Here is a 22908-nt window from a genome sequence, read left to right as displayed (position 1 = left end):
TGATCCATTGCCAAAGTTCTTAGTAGGGACCTACGGTATAACTTTTTGACCAGAAATGCAAAAAAAATACTGCCAAAACATTTTATTACCAAATTAAGAGGAGTGTACTCTGTTAGGAGATCTACCAGGACAATTTCTGGGAAGCTGGAGATATGCCTAGACAACACCCTGCAAAAAGACACAAAAAAATCCCAACAACACTAAACCAAAAAAACATACAAAAGTTTTCTCAAGGTGCATATACTTCCAAAAAGCCAGAAAAAATAGCAAAAAAACATCCCTATAAATAACAAACAAAAGAAAAAGTGCCAATCGTTAAAATTGGAAGAGAACAAAATTCTGCAAACCCGCAGTGCAGAACTGAAGAATTCAACGTGTATGTTCCCTTAAAGATCAGAGAAAGAAATATTCACTACATAATCTATGCTTGTTTTAGGAAGTCCACGGTGTTCAGTGGGGCGCAACTGGTGGCCCGTAGATCAAATCTGGACACAGAAGATTTCTTTTCCCTCAGCACGCTCCCTTCTCTTCAGGAAAGACAGAAAGTAGATGTTTAAGTTGCCCGTGGCATTCAAACATTGAAAAGCTGCCTCCTGCACACAGTCTAGTTCCACACAGCGCCTGAGCTCCTGCAGCCGGCTGAGAGAAGGAACAACTGCAGGCACCTCACTGCCTTCAGGTGGCCCTAATACCCAAGGGAGAGGTGGTGGCGTTAGGTGAAGTATTGATACTGGGATATGATTTTGCAGAAACTGGACCTGTCAGGTCTATCTACATCTTTTTAAATTTGTTTGTTTGTTTGTTTGAAGGATTTCTGAAGCTGTAACTTCATCCAGACTGTTGTACTGCAGCTCCATAGTCAGAAATACTAGGGAGCAAACATGAGTGTTATGAGAAAGAAGATTTCTTCTGAACTTTCATATTACATACATTTATGTCTTGACTTCAGAGTTAGGTTTTGAAATAAGGGGTCTAAAATCTAGCAAGTTGCAGTTACAAGGAATCCCTTTTTACAAGTTTATAATTTGCCATGAATAAGGTATACTCAGAGATGCCAGGTAGGATCTTCCACCTGTTGTTCACCTCAAGAAATGCATAATGAGACTTATAATGCCTCTTATCCATAGAAAACATCCCTTCTAAGTAGAAAATTCTGAAACACCACAAAAATTGTATTTATTATTTATCTGCATTTTTTGTTTGTGTCAGAGAAAGAGAATCCAGTATCTCTTCTCCTCCTTCCCTTTCCACCTGCCCCTTAAAAAACATCTATTTTTCATCACAGAGCCAAATTGTCATATGCACAGCTCAGAAAAGGAAACAGTCAAGTCAAAATGCACACTGAACCCTTAGCAACCTGGAGTGACTGAGAACTGTATTTTCTAGATTAGCTGTAACTGCCTTCTAAAAAAAAAGGCAGTTTTAAACAAACAGAAAAAAAAACCAAACCTGTTTGAGGAGTCAAATAGGCTGTTGAAATAAAGCTACAGGCAACACTGTTTTTCCTTAACCCTCCAAATGTTGCTACATCTATTTCTAGCTCTTCTCTTTTTCATGATAAGGGCTTTAAATTATATACTTCTAACACCTTCCTAATTTTCTGCTTTTTTCTTTTTAATTTCCTAAAGCTAAAACTGGTTTTGATCATATCCATCTGGCTTACCTCATTATAACTGTCTGATTGGAATTATCTTCCCCATGGCTTTGCTCAGTCCATATATTACTTTGCCTCTGGGAATCTGCAATCTAGTATCCTCACCTTCATTCTTTCTCAGTTTTTTTAAAATTAGCTGATAAAATGGATTTAGGAATGATATTTTCTTATCATCTGAGAACTGAAGTTGGCTTTACATACCTCTCACTGAGTCTGCACACAAATGGCATCTTTACAGGCAACAATGAATGTAAATGCACTTCTTAAGCACTCAAATCTCTTGCATACTAAAGCAAACAGAACATTGTGAGTTTGTTTGTTTTCTAAGAGAATGAAACATCTATAAAAATGACAGCAAATACATAGAGCAGATTTATGTAATTATGGCTTGAATGTCAGACAGTAATGTAATCTATAGTGTTTAAGTAAGATTAGCATTATTGCCAATATATTTATCGCCCTGTTCCCATAGGACTTTGTTCAGCACTTACAGAAGTCAAGAGAAAGAAATTCATTGACGTCAATGAACTTTGAATAAGGTTCAGACTGTTTACTTGTTTTGTCTTCTCTGGTACCTAAGAAAGTACTTTTTCTTATTCAAAGCAATAAGATACTTCCTTCATAGGCTCCAATTCTGCATACTGTCAGCATAAAGACTAAGCAGCTGGCAGCACTTCAGAAACCATGATATTATACTAATGTCTGATGCAATTGAAAGTAGACTGCATGAACAGAAGGATTTTTGTTGTAGATCACCTGTTTGTTTGCAAAGATAATTTTTTTTTTCAACTGACCAGTGCGTTGCATGAATGCTTTTCTGCCAAAGTTGTGTATCATATATAAGTGCCCCAGATTATCATAAGTAAGTAGCACATTTGAGTAAAGTGGCTGTGACACAAGTAGCTTGCCTTTTAGAAATGTTAAGTACCACCTTCTGAAAATCATGGTAGTTTTAAAATGACTTACAGTTTGGTCTCCAAAAACCCCCAAACAAACCAACAAACCAACCAACCAATAAAGCAATAAAATGCAAGAGTTAAGACTGAGAAGTTAATATATATATCTGCAAGAGACAGAATGCATGTCACAGATATTAATTGCTGTTCACCATTTACCTGTTTCCAGAAATGATAAGCAAAGACCCAACAACTGAATATAAAAAAGAATATGTACATGTATTGTCATTAGAAATGGAAACAACCTGTGTGGAGTCTTGGAGGTATAACTCATATTTTATGGAGCATATCATTGTATTTGGTTGTTTATGAGACAAAGAATGACATGAAAAATGAGGTGTGACACAGCAAGTCAACTTTAAAATAAAACAAAATTCTTCTATGTCTGGATCTGCTACTTTGGATTAGGTCTAAACAAAACATATACATAGGAATGGAATGATAAACCATTCAGTGCATTTGAAATGTCAAGGGTTGTGGCAGGTCAGCTAGACTTAAAGTGAGATGAAGGGAAGTTTGGCTTTCCAGCTACAGAACAGAATTTAGCTAGTTCCTTATGCCTAATTACAGTTTAGAATAGCCTTCAAGAAGTTGAAAACAATTACAACAGTTTATGAAAACAGATTTCAGGTCATTTGTGTTCACTGGTTTGTCAATACTGAAGGCTAGGAATTATTCTTAAAAATATTCATTTTGTAGAATCAGTTTATATATCAACAACATATGGTAACATTAAAGCTGAGAAAAAATCAGTTCTTAACTACTTAAGTGGTACATTAGAGTAAAAAATATCAGGAACAACCAACTTGTTTTGGGTTTAAATGATCTGATAAACATTGCATGTTATATTTTTTAAATTCTTACAAGAAACATGTCATAAGTGAATACTACCCCAAAATTTTTTACATGAGTCCCTCTGATAATGGCATAAGATGCAAGTTATTCAATTGAAATTATGACTACGCTATTGTAAAACCAGTTTAGAACTACAATCATGCTTTAAGAAATCTTAAAGGTACTTTAGGATAGCTCTACTATATTCCATTTGATCTGCGAATAGTAATCAGGGTTAAGAATTTCTTTCTCTGCTCCCTTGTTTTCTTGTATTCATAGAAACAAATACAGAGCATAGCAAAAATGAGTGTCGAAGCACAATACTACCCTTCAAATATAAAAATGCCACATTTGAAAACTGTTATTTAATTACTAAAAGTAGTTGAATCTTTTAGAATCTTACTCTCTGCCATGCTCCTGTGAAAACTGGCTGGGAGTCCTGCCTGTAGGCTATAATACCTCTCTCTCATTAGTAATAGTAACATCCTAGGTAGTGCTTAACCGAAAGGATATTCAGCGAGTCAGAGGTGTTCTGTTGAGAAGTCTTAAGTCAAGACTCTGACCATATTGAGAAACTTGAAAACAGATCTCCCTGTTCTGCAGATAAGTATCCTGGCCTTTGGGGAAGATAGGAACAGACTATGGTTGTGCACTTCAGTTTCTAGTGTAGGTTAAAACCAGTTCCTCAATTTCACAGCTTACTGTTGGCCTTGCTAGCGATTAGAGGACTGCTGTCATGTACTATAGCTGCACCTTGACGAGCTATGCATACACCTGTATGCGTGCCCCATATACTCCGAAGTGTTTTTGGTTTTCTGGGTTTCTTGTTTGTTTGTTTTTGTTTTGAGAATAAGGCCAAACTAGCAAGATATCTCAGGGGAAAGTCAGACACATGTCAAAACTTCGGTTGTTTTTAGCTTTTCAGTAGAAATGCAGACTTTGGTAACAGTAGCAATCTTATCACTCCACTTCCAAAATGTGAAAAGTAGTTATAGAGAAGATGGAGATTCCCTTTCCACAAGAATGGACAGTGACAGGACAAGAGACAATGAGCAGAAGTTGATTCAGGTGAAATTCTGATTGCATGTAAGGAAAAAAAAATCTTCACCATGAGAACAATTAAACGTTAGGATGGGTAGCCCAGAGGAGTGATGCAATCTACCCTGCTGGAAATATTCAAGACTTGGCTTCATGGGTCCCTGGATAACCTAATCTAAGGTCCTGCTTTCAAAGGAAGGTTACATTAGATGATATCCAGAGGTCCCTTCCAGCCTAAACCTCCATGTGATGTTAAGAGAGGGAACATTTTTCCAGGTTAATTAAGTTCTTCATGATAGTGGCTTTTGTTTTGACATTTCAATAGTGGCTAAACTATCATGGCTACAAGAAACTTCAAGAGTAATCTAGACCACAAACCTGTTTTAAAGCAGCATCAGCTGTACCTGTTATCATACTGATGATAAGAAACATCATGACTTAATCTTAAAAACCTTATTTGACCAATGCTTTACAATCATTAAGGCAGCTGTTACATTCCTCGTGCCTAACTTAAACCTTTCTCACTGCAGTTTAAGCCTATTACTTCTATTCCAATAAACATGGGCACAATTATTCTTTTCTTTTTCTTAATCGGTTTTGAATGTATTTTATAATGTTCTCCCTCTGACTCTTCTTCAAGCTAAGTAACCCCTTCATTCTGCCTTTCCTGCTGAGTGCTGGACCTAGATGTTTAAAATAGAAAAGCTCACAGTTCTCTCTATGGAGGCAGCTATCATGAAAGACTTGGTGCTTAGTGCTTTTCTCCCTGCCCCCCCTTTATTGAAATCATTGGGAATTGAGCACATAAGTACTGCTGTGGAAGTCTGCCCTAAATTTAGTAATTGTTCAACACAATAATTGCATTTCTTTGTTAACTCACCCTTTTGCCTTTGATGTCAGAACCTTGCAAAGGGATGTTTTCCTGTAGCAGAATTTGCATGTTAGTTTTATCTGCATATAATGTAGGCAGTCAAAGCTGGTTTATGAAGGCTCTGGGTTCTGAAATAAATATGAACTTTTAACAATGGGGAAACAAAGGGAAATTTTAATGAAATATTACTTGAATTTTGTTTCAAAATTTTGACACAAATTTACCTTCTTTTCCATTCTTTTTGTTAATTGGGATTGGGAATAAATGAAAAAATAACCCAACAGCTCATGATCATTCATATATGTAAACATTATCTAATGTAGTGTTAGCAAGCCCAGGATAGAAATATTGGATTAAAGTACTAAGGTTTGCAAATGAGTTAATGTGCTGTAGAACTGAGCCTGAAATCAGAGTCCAAATGTAAATCCTTCCAGGATTGAGCTTTAAGCTCAATAACTATTAAAATTATTTCTAGATATTTTAGCCTATCACTAATTCTAACCTTGTCTAATTTTTACTGTGCCATGCAGAAAGGTGCAGAAAGGTACAGAAATTATGACCTAGATTGAACAGTGCAAAGAGAAAGAACACACAAGGGACACACTGATGTTAGCATCCTAATTAGAAAATGAAACAGTTAATCAGAGAAGAAACATGTTTTCCTTCCATAATACAGAAATTGCTCTAAGTACACGTAGTAATGTCATCAATCACTGTCTCTTCCATGGAGAAAAAATTATTGGCTTATAGTTTTCAAAAATGTTGATGTTTTACCCTACTAAAGAGCAACATAGGGACATATCTATTAATTTTACTACAGATCAGAAATGGAGGCAGCACAAAGCAGACATTTAAATAAGATTAAAGGTTTGAGTTAAACTGACAAGACACAAGAAAAGCAGTTAAAAATGACACTGAATATTCCTATATGCCAATGTAAAAATGTAAAAACCAAACACACACAACCATTCTTAATTTCTTGCTTTTGTAATCTAAAAAAATCTGCTTGTATTATATAAACAATATTCTTTTTTATGGAAGATTACATAAATCTTTGAAATATGCTGTAAATATAAAAAAAAGTCCATTTATTAAAGTGTAGACTTCTGCTAGATATTATTTGCAGTGTGTTTATCAAACTAGTAACCCATGTATGTTTGGCATCCATTAGGAGAACACTCTTGCAGCTTATCTTTAGAAAAATTATCAAATACACCTCTGTCTCAGCACATAGCTTGTCCTGTGGTGAGATAAATATTTTTGGGGTCCATTCCTGCAAACTGATGAATGTTTGATGCAAGTTGATGCAGATTTGAGTGAAACTTGACAATATTAATGGATAACAGAAAATATTTTCCTCCTAACAATACATTAACAATAGGTGGGAGAATAATTTCCTGTTGCCAGTTGTGACACAGCAGAACATACAAGTATTTTATTATAAATACTGAAGTTTATGGTTTATACACAACAGAAGATTAAGTCAGAGCAATAGCTGCAGATCAAATCAAGGTAACCATTCCCAGATGACTGTTTTGCTTCTCTTCTGAGGTTGTTGCAGTAGGTCAAAGTCCTAAAGCAATTACAGTAAAAAGAGCAAAACCAAAAAAAAAGCGTCTTTTAAAGCAGGTGGAAAGAAGGGCAAATAATAATTAAAAACCAAAACAGAACCCACCTAAATGATCTACCTCTGCTGCATTATGGCAAATGCTCAAAGCTGTAGCTTGTCAATACTCCTCTTCTGCAGTGTGTTGTGCAGTACCAATAATACTGCTTTAAAGCCTGTTCCAACTGAGGTTTCTGTAAAAAGCAAATGAGCATTAGATGATGTTATTAAGTTCTGACAAGCTATTTAATTCTCAGTTTGACCATTAAAAATAAGCCATCACACCCTTTTCACCCCCCTGACCTTCACTCTTCATTTCTCAGACCAAGATTTTAAATTATTTTCTTCCCTTAAAACCAGCATACCCAGAATGAGCAACAAAAGATTGAAAATGAGCATAAAAACATAGTAGTATATCCTTGAAATCCCCATATTAATACATCAGAAAACTCTAAAGTAACATTTCTCAATTGGAGGTATGGGTAAGTGATATCATACAACATGTTTTTGAAATAAGATGGCAGGGATAATGCTTGAAGATGTACCATATCTTACTTTCTTGAAAACAGGTCAGCATTCAAAAGTTTAGAACAGTTTTGATGATAAACATGGTTCAGTAATATTTTCTTAACTGCTAAAGCTTACTATGTTTTAAACAGATAAAATCTGATGTTTTAAGTTAAGATCTTTAGACAATTAGGTTTAATTTTAAATTCAGAGTGTTAATTCTTAGTCATTATGAACAAATTCATTCCAAGGAGATCACATCACATCTAAGCTATTTGTATAGAATTAGGATACCAGTTTGTATGTTTAATGTCTTCCAGAGGGGAAGCAGAAAATAGAGGCCACAGAAAGGCCTCCAAAGAGATTGTTTTCCAAGTCATCCAATCCACTAAGAAATATAGTAATCAGGATGGAAGAATCTTGCTGTACTTTTGAAATCATTCAAACATCATGCCTCCGTTCAGCCATACACTTTACCCTTCCTAGGGTAATAATTTGAATAGTGGAAAAAGCACAATGCACAATGTCACAGAAGTAAATGCAGAGCTGGAGAATATTCAGAGACAACAACTGATATCTGGCTAAAAAAAAAAGCAGTACTGAAACTCAGTAAGAAATGCCAGCTATGACTGTCAAGACTTGTAGGGAGGAATCCTTTCTGTAATCAGAAACAAATAGTCCCCCTATATTCCATGCAAGTATCTCAGCAAAAGATGCTGGCCAGAAGCAAGCTCCAAAACGCCTTTGATCAGCCAGTGATGTTACAAGGATTCACACTATTAGAAAAAAAAAAAAAAAAAAAAGGCAGCTTGTTCAAATTGCTCTTCATGATCAGAAGGTGAAAATGGGGTTAGGGAGAAAGGAAAAGGAAAATAAGGTGAACCAGAGAACAATCATATGACTTATTGGTCCAGCAGTTGTCCCCCAGTGAAAAATTGTACTGTTGCTAGATGCCCAGATACCATACAGCTGAAAAAACACATATTTAATACCCATTAACACATTTTCACAATCTCAATATACTAATCAAATCAATGATTCTCCCTTCCCTAAGCTGAACATATTCTGTGACAATAAACTTTCTTGCTGGCTCACTTCTGCTGCTCTTAATGCATGCACTGACGAAATGCAGCTAATCTCTGGATCTAGCCATCCTGTGATCCTCCAGGAACTGTTGCTTGGGAGTGTTGTGTTAGCAAGTTGCACGGAAAATGCTTTTTCCTCCTCTCTCATGTGTCCAGAAATCTTTACAGGGCAAAGATACACAGTGAGAATGAAACAGAAGTTCATCACCTGACAAAGACAATAAGAACACTCCCGAACTGATCATGTCATTTAAGAAGTTTAGAGACAGGTATAGGAAACTTGGAAAGAGGGATAATAACCATAGTAGCTTTCACAAAAAAAAAATCAAACCATAAACTGCCCTGATTTTGTGTCTTCTACTTATCTTCTGCTTTATGAATCACTATTTTTGATCAAAGATTAGAATAATTAGTGATCAATCACTATTAAAACCAAATCACTGTTCATAAGAGCATTGGGTAAAGAATGCAAAAAATATTCTGATTTTCATTTGTCTTTCTATCCAAAAGTATTTTAATTTAAGGAATCTTTGGCTTTGTTTTTAAATCCAGTATTTTACTTTTGAGTTGCATTTCCTAGTTTTGAACTCTTATCATATGAAGTTTATTAGTGGGGTACATATACCATTAATATATTATATGTAAGTTTATTATATGTGCAGTATTAATATTGCATGTATATTTCTCTAATATTACTCATTCATCTCTCTTAATCAGCGTAAGTTATGGATACACTTGTTCACTTTGTGTTATTTTATTGTAAAAGTAAATTATAACAATTAAGTATATCTCCCATAGTCCAGGTTTACTACCCATCCCAGTTAACTGATCATTTGGTAGCTGAATGGACTACTTAAAAAAACCCATGTCATTAAAGAAATTAAGCCACAAGAGAAAGAATATTGTCTTTGTTCACACATGCAGCTTCGCTTGAGATTGCTGGAAGTTATCTGGAAATAACTAAAGGTAGCCTTCAATCCAGCTGTCCCTCATCTTCCGTCATCCTGTTCCAGGCACATTAAAATTTATGAAAGTCATTCTACTGTTTCACTGGGATTAGGTCTGTAAATACCAGAAGGTTACTTTACTTCATAGTATCTGATAAACTTGCAACTACTTGAGGATTCCTGTATGCTTCCTGAAAAGCTGGTGAGCTACCATGTGCAATGCAAATTATTTGAATGATCAACTAATCAGCATTGCATAGTGGTGCACTGATAAAGCAACATTTTGACCAAGTCTTCATTACATACAAACAGTAATACTGAGCATAGAAGATATTATTATCTTATACTAACAAAAGTTTTTTCCTCATTGTGCTTTTGCTCACCAGAATCAATCACTGATTTATTTTGATCACCATCTTTATAAATACAAAATACATGCAAGTATTGACCCTGGACAGCTAAAAAAACATCTAGTCGTGAGAAGCAATGCAAATGACTCTATAATTTAGAAATCTTTAAAAAGATCAAGAGAAAACACATTTAGTAAGTCAGGTGGTTGAATCTCTGGAGAGTTGGGTAGCTGAATGGTTTCTAGCCTTCATTTAACATGGATGAAGCTAGAGACAATGTTGAAACTTTAACAATCCCAACTAACATAATGAGAAACAAGATTGTCTCATGTTATATTCATGTTTTTCTGTTTAATGAAAAAACTCATACATTAGGAAGGGATCTGCAAGACTGGTGCAACTCACTCTCATTTTAGGCTTCTTGAGTAGGTTGCAGGTAAAGAAACAGCTACACACACACACACAAATAGGGCCTCTTTTTTCATAATTTATTCTTCCAAATGTTTGTGTGTAAATGCAGCACATACTGAAAAGACCAAAAAGTAAAAAATATAACCTGAAATTGTTCATAAGGTATAAATGGTTTAAAAAATAAGAGGAAATTTCTGGATGTGATTCTAAAATAAATATCTCAACAATAGTTTCCATCAATCATCTGCTGTTCCACATAATATTGAATATTTGGAGCCAAGTCTATTTGGGAAATATCATTTAAGGAATTTGACCCAAGAGTTCCAGATACTTAATATATTTTAAAGTTGTTACCAACACAATGAATAAGGTTCATTTAAAGGTTTATGAAATATGTTAGATGCTCCTTCTGCAATCAGAACAAGAAAAAGGTGCATTTCTTCTGAAATAATTTGTCTTCCTTCCCCAAGCCTCTCTCTGTTTGCAGAGCAGCACTCATCTGGTATATGCTGTGCTTTAATAAATTAACTATAGCCTTGTTAACAAAAGGAAGTGAACAAATTTTCCCTTAATAAAGAAGGTCATGCATAAGATTTTTCAACAACTGTTTTGGTAATGACAGTCTTTATAGTCCTTGCAAAACTAAACCATTTTGTGGATTTATTGTTCTTCTGAAGGGCCTGTTGGTCATGAAAATTAAAGGCAATTTCCACTGGTAATAAAATTTGCTATAAAAATACATTAGATGTTATTCACGTTTCAAGGCAAGAGCCAACGTCCAGGTTCCAGCACTGTCTTATGTAAACTTTCTTGCTCCTCCTTCTGTGGCTTCAGATACCGTGCAGTTTGAGACAAGAGCCTGACAAACAGAAGTACACTATTAATGTTACCTGTTATGGCAACTTGTATGAGCTTTTATTCTTAAAACAACAACAACAAAAACCACCAACAGCAAAAAAACTGGTCACCCCAATTAATTTAAGAGCATTTTCAACACCTGCTGAAGGTGAAGTTCTAAATTGAGGTAACATTGGTGGGATTCGGTTGCCTGAACATTAGTACTCAAGTGCCTTTTTAGACACCCTAAAGTAATTGAACATATTCACATTAGACTGACAAGAACTATATTTTCAAGAAGAAATATCTTTTTTTCTTTTTAAACAAAAAAGGAAATAAGATTGTGTGAAATTCAGTTGCCTCAATACAGATGTCTAGCACCACTTCAGGATAACCCACCTGGCCTTCAGTTCTTCCAGAATGGTACAAGCTGTTTAGAATCACAGAATCATAGAATCATTAAGGCTGGAAAAGACCCTTAAGATCATCGAGTCCAACCGTTAACCTAGCACTGCCAAGTCCACCACTAAACCATGTCCTCGACCACCATGTCTACCCTTCTTTTAAATACCTCCAGGGATGGAGACTCGACCACTTCCCTGGGCAGCCTGTTCCAGTGCCTGACTACCCTTTCAGTGAAGAAGTTTTTCCTAATATCCAACCTAAACTTTCCCCGGCGCAGCTTGAGGCCGTTTCCTCTCATCCTGTCACTCGTTACTAGGGAGAAGAGACTGACCCCCACCTTGCTACAACCTCCTTTCAGGTAGTTGTAGGAAGCGATAAGGTCTCCCCTCAGCCTCCTCTTCTCCAGGCTAAACAACCCCAGCTCCCTCAGCCGCTCCTCATAAGCCTTGTTCTCTAGACCTTTCACCAACTTCATTGCCCTTCTCTGAACACACTGCAGCACCTCGATGTCCTTCTTGTAGTGAGGGGCCCAAAACTGAGCACAATACTTGAGGTGCGGCCTCACCAGTGCTGAGTACAGGGGGACGATCACCTCCGTTGTATTAGAGTTTAACTGAAATGCATTTAATGAGAAAAAAGTTTGGAGAGTATTAAATGGGCATAGATTTCATGCTTTCATTCCTTGCAGTTTTGATTATACATTAGCACCAGAAATAAGAAAGGAGAAAATAAAACTTTAGACCATGCAATTCCAGTTAACCAAAACTGAGAAATTTTGGTCTTGGTATTCTATAGCTCTCTCTCAATAGTTTTCTGAGAAAGTCATAACATTGCTTCTTCCGAGCTGTACACCTGAAAATAGAACTTTCTGCTAGTATTTCAATGTTTCCTTCATGTTATCTGTTTTTCTTGCTCATTAACTTAAGCAATATCCTTTACAGCACCTGTCCACTTCCTTTACTGATGGCTAACTGTAGAATCTAACAGACTTCATTTACCTCACTGTCATATTTCCACCTGTATATTTTTTCACATCGTTCCCACTGTTTTCATGCAAGTAGAAGAGCTGCTGTGAGAATCATGAATAAGTAAGCCTAATAAGGATGAATAAAAGGTGCTTTTATGGCACTGAGTGGGATGCAATAAAAGATTACAACATGTAAAACCAAAGTAAAGACTGGAGAAAAGCTGATGACATGGATTTGAAAAATGTGTATTTAAGACTGACAGAGATTAGGACAGCTTTATCTTTACCTCAGCTTTATTAACTTCACTGAAGTTACATCAGAGACTTGGCTATTGTAACACAAAGAACCCACATTTATTGCTTTTTAAATATTTGGGTTTTTTAAAGGTGTCATTAGTTTTTAGCCTACTGTGACTGTCAGCCCTGAAAGATGAATCCTTATGGGAATCTACCAGCGATCCATCTACACAACACTGCTTCAGCATGAATCATCCCTAAACTGACAATTCACACTGCTTTCTAGAATTCAGTAGTGTCTTTTTCACTTTTGCTGCTATGTTTAAGTAGCTATATAAGTGAAGCAATTTATCTTTTTATAACTTCATGAAAAACTCTTTGCCTTTTTCTGACTCCCCACAATTCGCGAAAGAAAATACTGATAAAAAGATTACTAAAATTCAAAACAATATTCCAGGTACAACTGAAAATGAGCAATGTAAATGAAACATAAGTAAAAAACTTTCTGTTCTCTATTCCAGTCTTTTGTTTAGGCTGACTATGAAAAGGAAGCTTCTAGCCAGTGGAAACACAGGATTCTTCCAAAGCCTTCCAATAGCAAGTAAAAAAGAAAACAACTAACCTACCAGTTCAGAAACAGAACTTGATCATTTAATGGAAAGATTTATGAGACAAGGTTGCAAGACCATCTCCATAGCGTGGACAACCCTATATAAGCCCCAAATAGTATTGTGTTAAGAACACTTGAACAGAAAAACAATGACACTCAATCATTGTACAAGAACTAATAAGTAGAATATAAACAGAAATTGTCTATACCTTTCTCCTTCTTCCACTTCCACGTCAAGGAACGTGACCTGATTATATATCCACATAGTCGTCTAAACATATTATGGTAAAAAATTGTAGGATATACATCGTACATAAACAGAGGATCTGTCATAAGTTGTAATTTTGTTCTTTGCACTTCTGTTTGCAGAGAAGAATCTCCATAAATAAATATTTCCTAGAATGAAATTACATTACAAAAATCTTTAGCTCATTTAAATTCAGAACCACATCCTAACACTTCAAGCCTGCAGATGTTTAGTTTTGAAATGAAGCCATTTGCCCATATAGTGTGATCAGTTTACTTATGTTGTTATAGTTTAGTCATTGTTTGAGTTGATATCTGACACAAATGAGTCTTTTTTCCCCCTCTAACATTTAAATTTTCTTTTTTACTATTTATATGATAATACCACCATGACAAGATCATTCCCTGCTCATGCAATCCTTTCCTTTCATGGTGCTTTTAGAAGCATTAACATCACTTGCATTTTCCTCTTTTTATGTGAAGATTGAATATCCAGCTGTTACCTTAATTAAGTCTGCCACAGGCAAGGATCTGGCTTTACGTACCTGCAGAGAGAACTTTCATGGTGTTTTAATGACTAGCTATGGATTGAGCAAAGTGACTCAAGAGCTAATGCAAGCAAAAGCTTAGCTCAAATGAGTGCCAGAGCTGTCAATTTACAATTAGGAGACTTGTTTGTCTCTCATGACAGTGAACCACCACAAATTACATGCTTAGCACTGTTGGTTAATCTTTTGCCACCTGACAGATGGAAGTAAATCAGTTGACTCATGTTAATCACTTCCAGGAAGTGAGAATTATTTAAATCTTGGCACAGTTTTGCATCTGTGAGGACAGCATTAGGAGATATCACAACAGCAACCCATTATTTATAGATAAGGTGTCATTTTAAGCATGTGTGTGGGGTGGAATGAGTGGCAGGGAATATGTGGAAAATGAAAGGCATTATTCAACCCTTTCTCAAAAGATCTTCCACTTGAGGAGGAAGCTTCTGATTGTTCATATCTTGCATATTTTATGTTTTTACAAAGCTGAATACAATTTTCAGCAAAATCAAGTTGTTATCATGTGTATAAATAGAAGAAATGCATACAAGTCTCCTGAAGAGATGTTTGACAATTTATACCTAGCAACAGTATCAGTGAGTAATAACTAAATGCACCCCTTTTAAAAATAAGAAAATAAATTTGGCACTACCAAAAAAACCTGGGATGAATTCTGTGTGGAAAAATGAAGAATAAGTTTCTTCGTAAAAAAAATGACTAAATAATATTTGAAAACTTGTGAAACATCTATTAAGACCTTTGACATGTAGCTCTAAAAAGCCAAGCTGATGGCATGAACCTTGGACTAGTGCCTGGTAACACCTGCCAACATAAGAGCAAACTGCATTTCAAAGCACAAGAAGATCGATTCCCAGTTTGCTTTTTGCAATTTTCCCCTTTTAATACAACTGTATAATAATTTGGAGAATGGATTGGATTTTCATGGTACCTCATTGTTCTCCTAGTGACTGCCCTTTCGACAGGATTAATACTGCCATAATTGCAGTAAGTTATTTGATGGATATGGGCTTTCAAACACTTTTATTTAGTTCAAAATCACAAGTAATATCATATAATTTAGCAAAAAAGACAATAGGATAATTATTTAAATTCTTTTTCATTTTAACTCAAAATTCAAACTTCCACAGTTCATGGCAGGACTTCAAAATCTGGTAAGGAAAAATGCTTCAGGATAGAAAGGAACTTTTTCTGGGAAATGCCAACAAGTAGTGCTTCAGAAGCATATTTTTTATTGTAAAAATAGAAAAAAAGTTCTATAGTTATAGAACACAGTTTTCAATTTAGATTGCAAAGAAGTAAGCAGGTGCCATTTTACCACTGATCATTAACTTGACTTCCTAATGCTCATGAAGGATGTTACAGCATTAAACTGTACAGTCCCATCGTATCATCACCACCTTCCTACTTACACATATATTTACTCAGTCCATTTCCCCTATGCTCTTACAAACAGCTCCACTTCAGTGAGATTGCAGGATAGAGGCACTCAGGGGCTGGATTAAGATTACATGGACATTAACAAATTAAAAACCTCTCCTGAACTTTTCTGATTTATTTTAATACACTTATCTTTCTTATTTGGCTCCCTTTGGAGAAGATTCTTTTCTGTGCTTCATGGGCTTCAGAAATCCTTGTGCATATAGGTAGTATTAACGGGGCTACTAATTAAAAAAATAGCATTATTGCATTCTGAATTGGATATGAAATTATACTAAGAATTCTTAGACTCCCCCCGACCCGTAGTTTTTTCTGACAACATTTGCAATCATCTTCAGAAAGCATGCATTTTACTCTGGCTCACAAGTCTAAGTTGCTTCTTTTCCTTCATCTACGTAGTGATTTTGTACTGTGCACTGATTGATCCACTTTCAGAAACACACCAGGTTTATTATCATTCATGCTCGCAACAGCCAGCACACATTCGACTTGAATGGGTAGAGGGGATTCTGCAGTGCTGTTTAACCAAATGAACAGGCTGCACAAAATCACAGTGCTAAATACCACTTCCCAGGTAATGAACTGTGTTTTGCGTGCTCCCTGTCAGCCTTCTTTCACATTTTGTTGATGTTTTCCTTGCATGCAGAATGTTGTGTCTTTAAAACATAATACATAAAATTTTGTTTTACAGTATTGTTTAGACATAGAAACACACATATATATAAAAGGCTATTCATTGGCTTTCAGCCTACACAGCTGATTTTTTTTTTCCCCTGGCATATAACATAAGTAAACAGCAAAAAATCTCACATTCTGAGAAATCAGAGTTAAAAGTGAATAACAAAGTTACAAAATAAATTTAGTTATGAGCTTGTTGGCCTTCGATCTGTCCAAAGCTTACTGCTGTATGGAAGCATATACAGTTCATTGCATTTCAATCAACACACATACAAAACTATGTATAACACTATTACTTGAATATGCTAGACATGGTCTCCTGAGATTAAACACAAAATTCCTCCAGCTGTAAAGAGTTCTTCAAAATTTCCTTCTCTACAATTGAAAAGATTTCATTAGTTAAAAGGTGATATCTTGTATTTTTTTTTCCTTCCTATGCATGTCTGCTCTACCATATTTTCCAAACAAGTTGTGTTGAACTATTACAGATATCTATATCATACTTATGTCCTTAAATTCCAGCTCGAGTAATATGAAGAGCTTAGCAGGAAAGATAACACAAAGATCCACCAGTACTGAGCTTTCAGGTGGGGTCATCATATGGCATTCTGCTGCATTATACTCACCTTATAAAGCTGCCATTTAAAAAGCATGTAAGTATATATTTCACTGGAATATCTGATTATTGTGATTCCTGAGTAACTGGGAGAAAAAAATAGCTAAACTGAAACACTGGAAGTCTGCCAAACTGAGAACTATAAAATGACTGAAGTTAAATAAATAAATAAATAAAGTGAAAACCAAAACATCACCTTGTTAACATGAATAATACCATTATAAAACATAATGCAAGAGCTTTCTGTGTTTTTATTGAAGTAAAACCAGCTTGTGTGTTCTATTTTTTCCACTTTATTAATATGTCTATTTGAACATCCAATGGCTATACATACTAATTTTTTCTGAGTATGAATTTTGAGTTTTAACTCATTTCTTTCAATATACATATAATAAACTACAACCTTAAGTCATTAGAATGTTTATGTCACATCAAGCTATAGAGGGGGCAAACAAGTCCTTTTAAAAATAATAGAAAAACAAGGGAACTAATAATAGAAGCTATGATATCATTTCAGCTTGATTTTCTCAAAGAAATTTTGCTTGACTTAACAAAAAGGGAATTAAGTTTCCTGGAAAGTAAAATTCACCTGTAAGTAACTCTTGAAGAGCAGAAAATAAAAGTTTCAAGATTGACAAACCTAGAAATTGAACATATATCAAACTTCAAAAGGGACTGAAGCTCAGAAAATACTTAAAAATTTATTATTGATGAATGCAAATACAATACTTGCACTTATAAAATAGAAATATAGAGACTGACATACACTAAATTTAGTAGACATAAATATGCATACATTTATAATATATATATATATATTTACAAACATAAAATATACAAATGAGACTTGAAAAACAAAGTTAAAAATAATAGAGTTTGAGTCTTCCACCATCTACATTGAGTATGAATTTCTACCCTTAGAAAAGAAATCTTGAAACAAAGCAATAAATAATAATTCAGGAAACCAGCAAAATTTGTATTTCCATATATAGGAAATTTAAAGAACCCATATTAATACACACATGAACATACAGCTGATACAGTATGTTTGAGGGAAAAAAATAAGGAAGAGCATTATCAAGCATTTGATATTTGATAATGCTTGTTAATTATTTGTTAAAATGGTAACTGTTGGGGAAAAGCTGAGAAATACCTGAGGTTCATGGTCACAGTTTAAACCAAAGACTACAGTCCTATTCCCACAGCATTTGATAAGTGGAAATTTACAAAATCCATGTCATCTCTTGTTGAAATTAATGGCTTGTCAGCAGATGCAGAATTTTAGACTAGCATTGCAGTGAAGAAGGTGAAAATATTGTGAACAAGCTTTTAGGTCAGCTGTTTTTCAACTTAGCTGTTTCCCGTTTCATAAGAAATTAGTTTAAACTCTGTTATAGTTGTGATTTTGACCTCCATGTGGAGAAAAGTACAACATCAAGTGGAGTACCACAGAGATCAGTACTGGGACTTATTTTTATAATTTAATAGCTTCATTAAGAGCATACTGCAAGATATGAAGTCAACCTATTTTTTTTTTTCACAGCCAGATTTAAAAGAAAAGAAACAGGAAGATGGCAGACCTAACCTACACACATATTTGGGTATTTTGGAATAGCAGCTTGCCTTCAATGCAATTGCTTTAATATTAAATAAAGAGCAGCTGTATACCAGGAGACAGTTAATAAACACAGCCCAGATAAATATTCCTTGACAGTAATGTATGAAAACAAGATGAAGAAACACCTATGGTGTGTGAAACTAATTAAGAATTTTCTGTATTATCATGTCTGAATAAACAGTCAGTTAACAAGTAACCAGGAAGATCACAAACTAGAGAAGCAGTACTTTTTCTGCATATGCAAAATCAGATATGGCTGCATCTAAAATAAATTTTAATCACAAATAAAAGAACACTAAAAATAGAGGAGACTGATTTCCCTTTATACTAGAGTATAGCCGAATGTAAGATGGTATGATGATTTCTCATAAATACATTCAGCACTGTACAGTTGTTTCAAGACAATCACAGAAAACCAAGGCAAGAAAGCTCATTTAATCTCCTTCCTTCATTCCCAAGACCTATACCAATGCCATTCTTAAAGAAAAATTTCTATGACTATTCCAAGGATATTCTAAGACTTCCAAGGATTGGGTCTTTATAATCTCCTTTAGCAATCTATTTTAACACTCTGTTCTTTAATAATAGAAATGTTTGCCTCATCCAAAGATTCCTTGCCAAAATTTAGACTCAATACGTCTTGTCCTATTTGTCATGGTCACAACAGAATTTTTTCCAATTTTTTGGATCAAAACAGTGAAATATTTTTACTTATTTGAAAAACACATAGGCAATGGGAGGGAAGAAGGAAAGGAGAGAGATGGAAGGACAATCAACTCTTTTTTCAGATAAATAATCGCAATTTATTCAAATGTCTCCTTATAAGTCAGTTTATTAGATACCTAATTATATTTTTGTTTCTACCCAAGACTCTTCAGTGTTATATACCTTTCTTGAGATGCCTATGTCTGTAAATAGCAGCCCATACCTATGTTTGCATTAGTGAAATAAATACTTCCATGGAACACTTTCAGGCTGTGAAACCCAATTTCTTATACAGCTAAATTGTTAGAATGGCTCTTTGCCATATTTTGGCCCATACAAATTAGCATTTTCCAAAACAATTCTCAAAGACACAAAAGGAACAATTCCCAATAGGCGTTCTAGATCCAATCATCCTTTTCTGAAAGGTAGGAAGTAGTATAACGGTGTGATATGAGCCATTCTCTGTCAGTTGTTTTTCATGATAGAGTCCCTGGCATATTTAATTTACTAGAACACACTTAGCCTGACCAGTTTTGAGTCAAGTGAAAGGGTTACTGCATTTCTTTCATAGATGGAAGTATTGCCTTTTGCATAGAAAGCAAACGTTAGCATGATGTTATTAGGTCATATCCATCTTGTGATCCTTTGTAGCTCTTCCATCTTTTAAAAGTGTTCTTACTTATGGAACTGACAAATTAGAGAAGAGACTTGAAAATAATGAAGTGCAAGTTTATTTTCAATTTTAACCCAGGCTTCAACATACCTGATGGTACCAACCATCTTTCTGTTGCCTTGAATTTAATAAACATACCATCTATTCCATCATTCAGTTCCTTAACAAAATTACTCAATACTATTGGATCCAAGATATATTTCCTGCAGACTTTTACTTGATACAGCCATTATTTTCATCGTTCAGAATAACGTATGTCAAGTCATTTAGAAACCAAAAATATGTAAATGTCTACAATAGTTTGACTAGTAACCATTTTGGGAAAGAAAGAAAGAAAAAAAAAAGGGTGGACTTCTATTCCTTTTGTGAAAAGTTAGGGGAATAGAATGAGTTAAATGAGTTTCTAGGGCCCTGTTCACACCTATTCTCTATGAATTTATGCTTCAGATAACCCAGATGTATTTAGACAAAACAGAATTTCCAGTGCTGTGATGCTAAACACTACATCCAAAGCTGACAAAACAAAAATCTGTAGTGTTTTTATGGATGAATTATGTCCTATACTCTTTTGGGACCCTGGGACTAGAGAGGTCAGAAAGAATCCAATGGTAGACCAGTCTAGACAGTGACAAACTGGGCACAAAGGCTTTCTCCCACAGAAGGCCTGCTGAAGATAAAACATTACAGATGCTAGATCTTCAACTCCTTTGACTTGCCCCCTAAATTTCTTTTCTTCTGAAATATACGGGCATCCCTAACGTTTCTTTCTGTGATCCAAAGGCCATATCTCTATAGAACTGATTTTCAAACATCTGTTGTTAGGATGAAAGCTCTTCTTTAAATGATATATGTTTTTGTTCTAAAAAAGCTGGATGAACTTCACTCCCATTAACTACTGCAAACTTTATGTATTATAGAAGAGTTTTATTACTGACTTTTTTCAAGGCCTACTGCTTTGAGCTTTGTAATTATCCAGGCTTTCATATTAATAAAAGAAATGGTTCAGACTAGTGTGATCTTTTGAACTTCAGAATCAGTGCTTTCTTGTGGGATTCAGAAAATGTAATCTGAAACTTGTACAACACAGCAAAATTAAGAAAGGCATACTCTTCATACAGATTCTAATGAATAGGGTGTAACTCCAGTGAGATGGAACATCATTTAGTAAATAGTGGTTTATATTTTACATTTAAAATTAAAATTTTCTAGTTAGGCAAGTGAAAAACAGACAGTTGCTTTCATTTTTTTTTCATTCCATTTTTCTCTTAAATGCAGTTTACTCATCTAGTTCACCTTGTCCATATTTTTACAATAATTCTATTTATTAGTTTATCTACCCGGTCAATTATCACAGCTTGAGTGAGGAAACACTCTAAACTCTTCCTACACTAATGTCCTAAACTTTGGTCTCCTTGTAAACTACAGTAGAAACAGAGAATAAGGACAGAACACTAGAAGCTGCACCCAGTAGTTAAGATATACATCCCTGAGGCAAGAGAATATGACTTAATATATAATAAGGTCAAATATTTAAAGGAAACAAAAGAAAATTCAAAATATATATCTTGAAACATTCTACAATTCCACAAGTAGAATCCTTTTATGTTTTTGCATATTATAGTTTGAGAACCACATTGAAGAGAAGCTTTCAATTTGATATGTAAAATAGACACTTTGAATATTATGTAAGACTCACTTAAAAAAAAAGAAAATGTTTTATAATTAGGATAAATACGTAAGCAAAGTGATCATTGACATTAAGATTTCTCCACAAGTTGTGAGAGTGTTTCCTTTTGCAGGAGCACAACATATTTCTTGATGCCAACTTAATTTAATTGGATGCTCTTTGATACTGCAGAGCAACTGAAGTGTTCTTAAAATGGTAAGCTGTATCATAAAAGTACAACTAATATGTTTGGGAAGTTGATTCTAGAAAATATACTTTTGTGAAGAGAGAGAAGAGAAGAGAAGAGAAGAGAAGAGAAGAGAAGAGAAGAGAAGAGAAGAGAAGAGAAGAGAAGAGAAGAGAAGAGAAGAGAAGAGAAGAGAAGAGAAGAGAAGAGAAGAGAAGAGAAGAGAAGAGAAGAGAAGAGAAGAGAAGAGAAGAGAAGAGAAGAGAAGAGAAGAGAAGAGAAGAGAAGAGAAGAGAAGAGAAAAAAAAAAACCTTTCAGTGTCACTGTACCAGGTTAACAAACTAATATGAAGTACAGGTAGGCAGTGGTAATTCAGAATATAAGTAAGCGACCTACAGTAAAACAATAACACCTTTATAACTTTAAAAAAGTATTTCTAATGAAAAATAATACAATTCAGAAGAGGAAAAAAACAACAAAAAACCCCACAAAATAGAAAAAATCTTTCTTCTGGATTAATATCTGAAGATAGTCACTACTATATGCAATTGTGAATACAACTATAATTCATTTCAATTCGCAATGAAATGGAAATGATGGTAACTTTTACTCAAGGCTTCTCTCTGGAAGAAAAAATACAAAGTGTCAGGAAAACATAGCTTTCCGGCAAAGCACTACTGTCCCTCACAAAGGAAAATGTTCAGGTATGGTTATGCCTCATTCAGTCAAGACAATTTAATTTCATATAAAACAGTAGTAGAGGAAATACAAAATCTGTAGACTTTTAACGGAAGCCATCACTCACAGTGTCCCATTTTCTAGATACCTATATTGCATAATGCATAATCCAATATGAAAATTTGACAGCCATTCAAAAACAGGTTGTCCTGGTTTCAGCTGGGATAGAGTTAATTTTCTTCTTTGTAGCCGGTATGGGGCTGTGTTTTGGGTTTAGGATGAGAACAATGTCGATAACACACTGATGTTTAGGTTCTTGCTAAGTAGTGCTAAACTGTTGCTAAATCGTTGCTAAGTGGCGCTCACACCAGTCAAGGACTTTTCAGCTTCCCATGCTCTGCCGGGTGCATATGAGAAGCTGGGAGGGAGCACAGCCAGCACAGCTGACCCAGACTGGCCAAAGGGCTATTCCATACCATATTGACGTCATGCTCAGTATATAAACTGGGGGAAGAAGAAGGA

The sequence above is a fragment of the Nipponia nippon genome, unplaced genomic scaffold (assembly GCF_047370975.1).
Source record: "Nipponia nippon isolate SJK-2023a ecotype South Korea unplaced genomic scaffold, ASM4737097v1 scaffold_1, whole genome shotgun sequence".
In the NCBI taxonomy this organism is placed as follows: Eukaryota; Metazoa; Chordata; class Aves; order Pelecaniformes; family Threskiornithidae; genus Nipponia; species Nipponia nippon.
The sequence above is the reverse complement of the archived record's forward strand: the minus strand, read 5'-3'. Positions refer to the sequence as shown.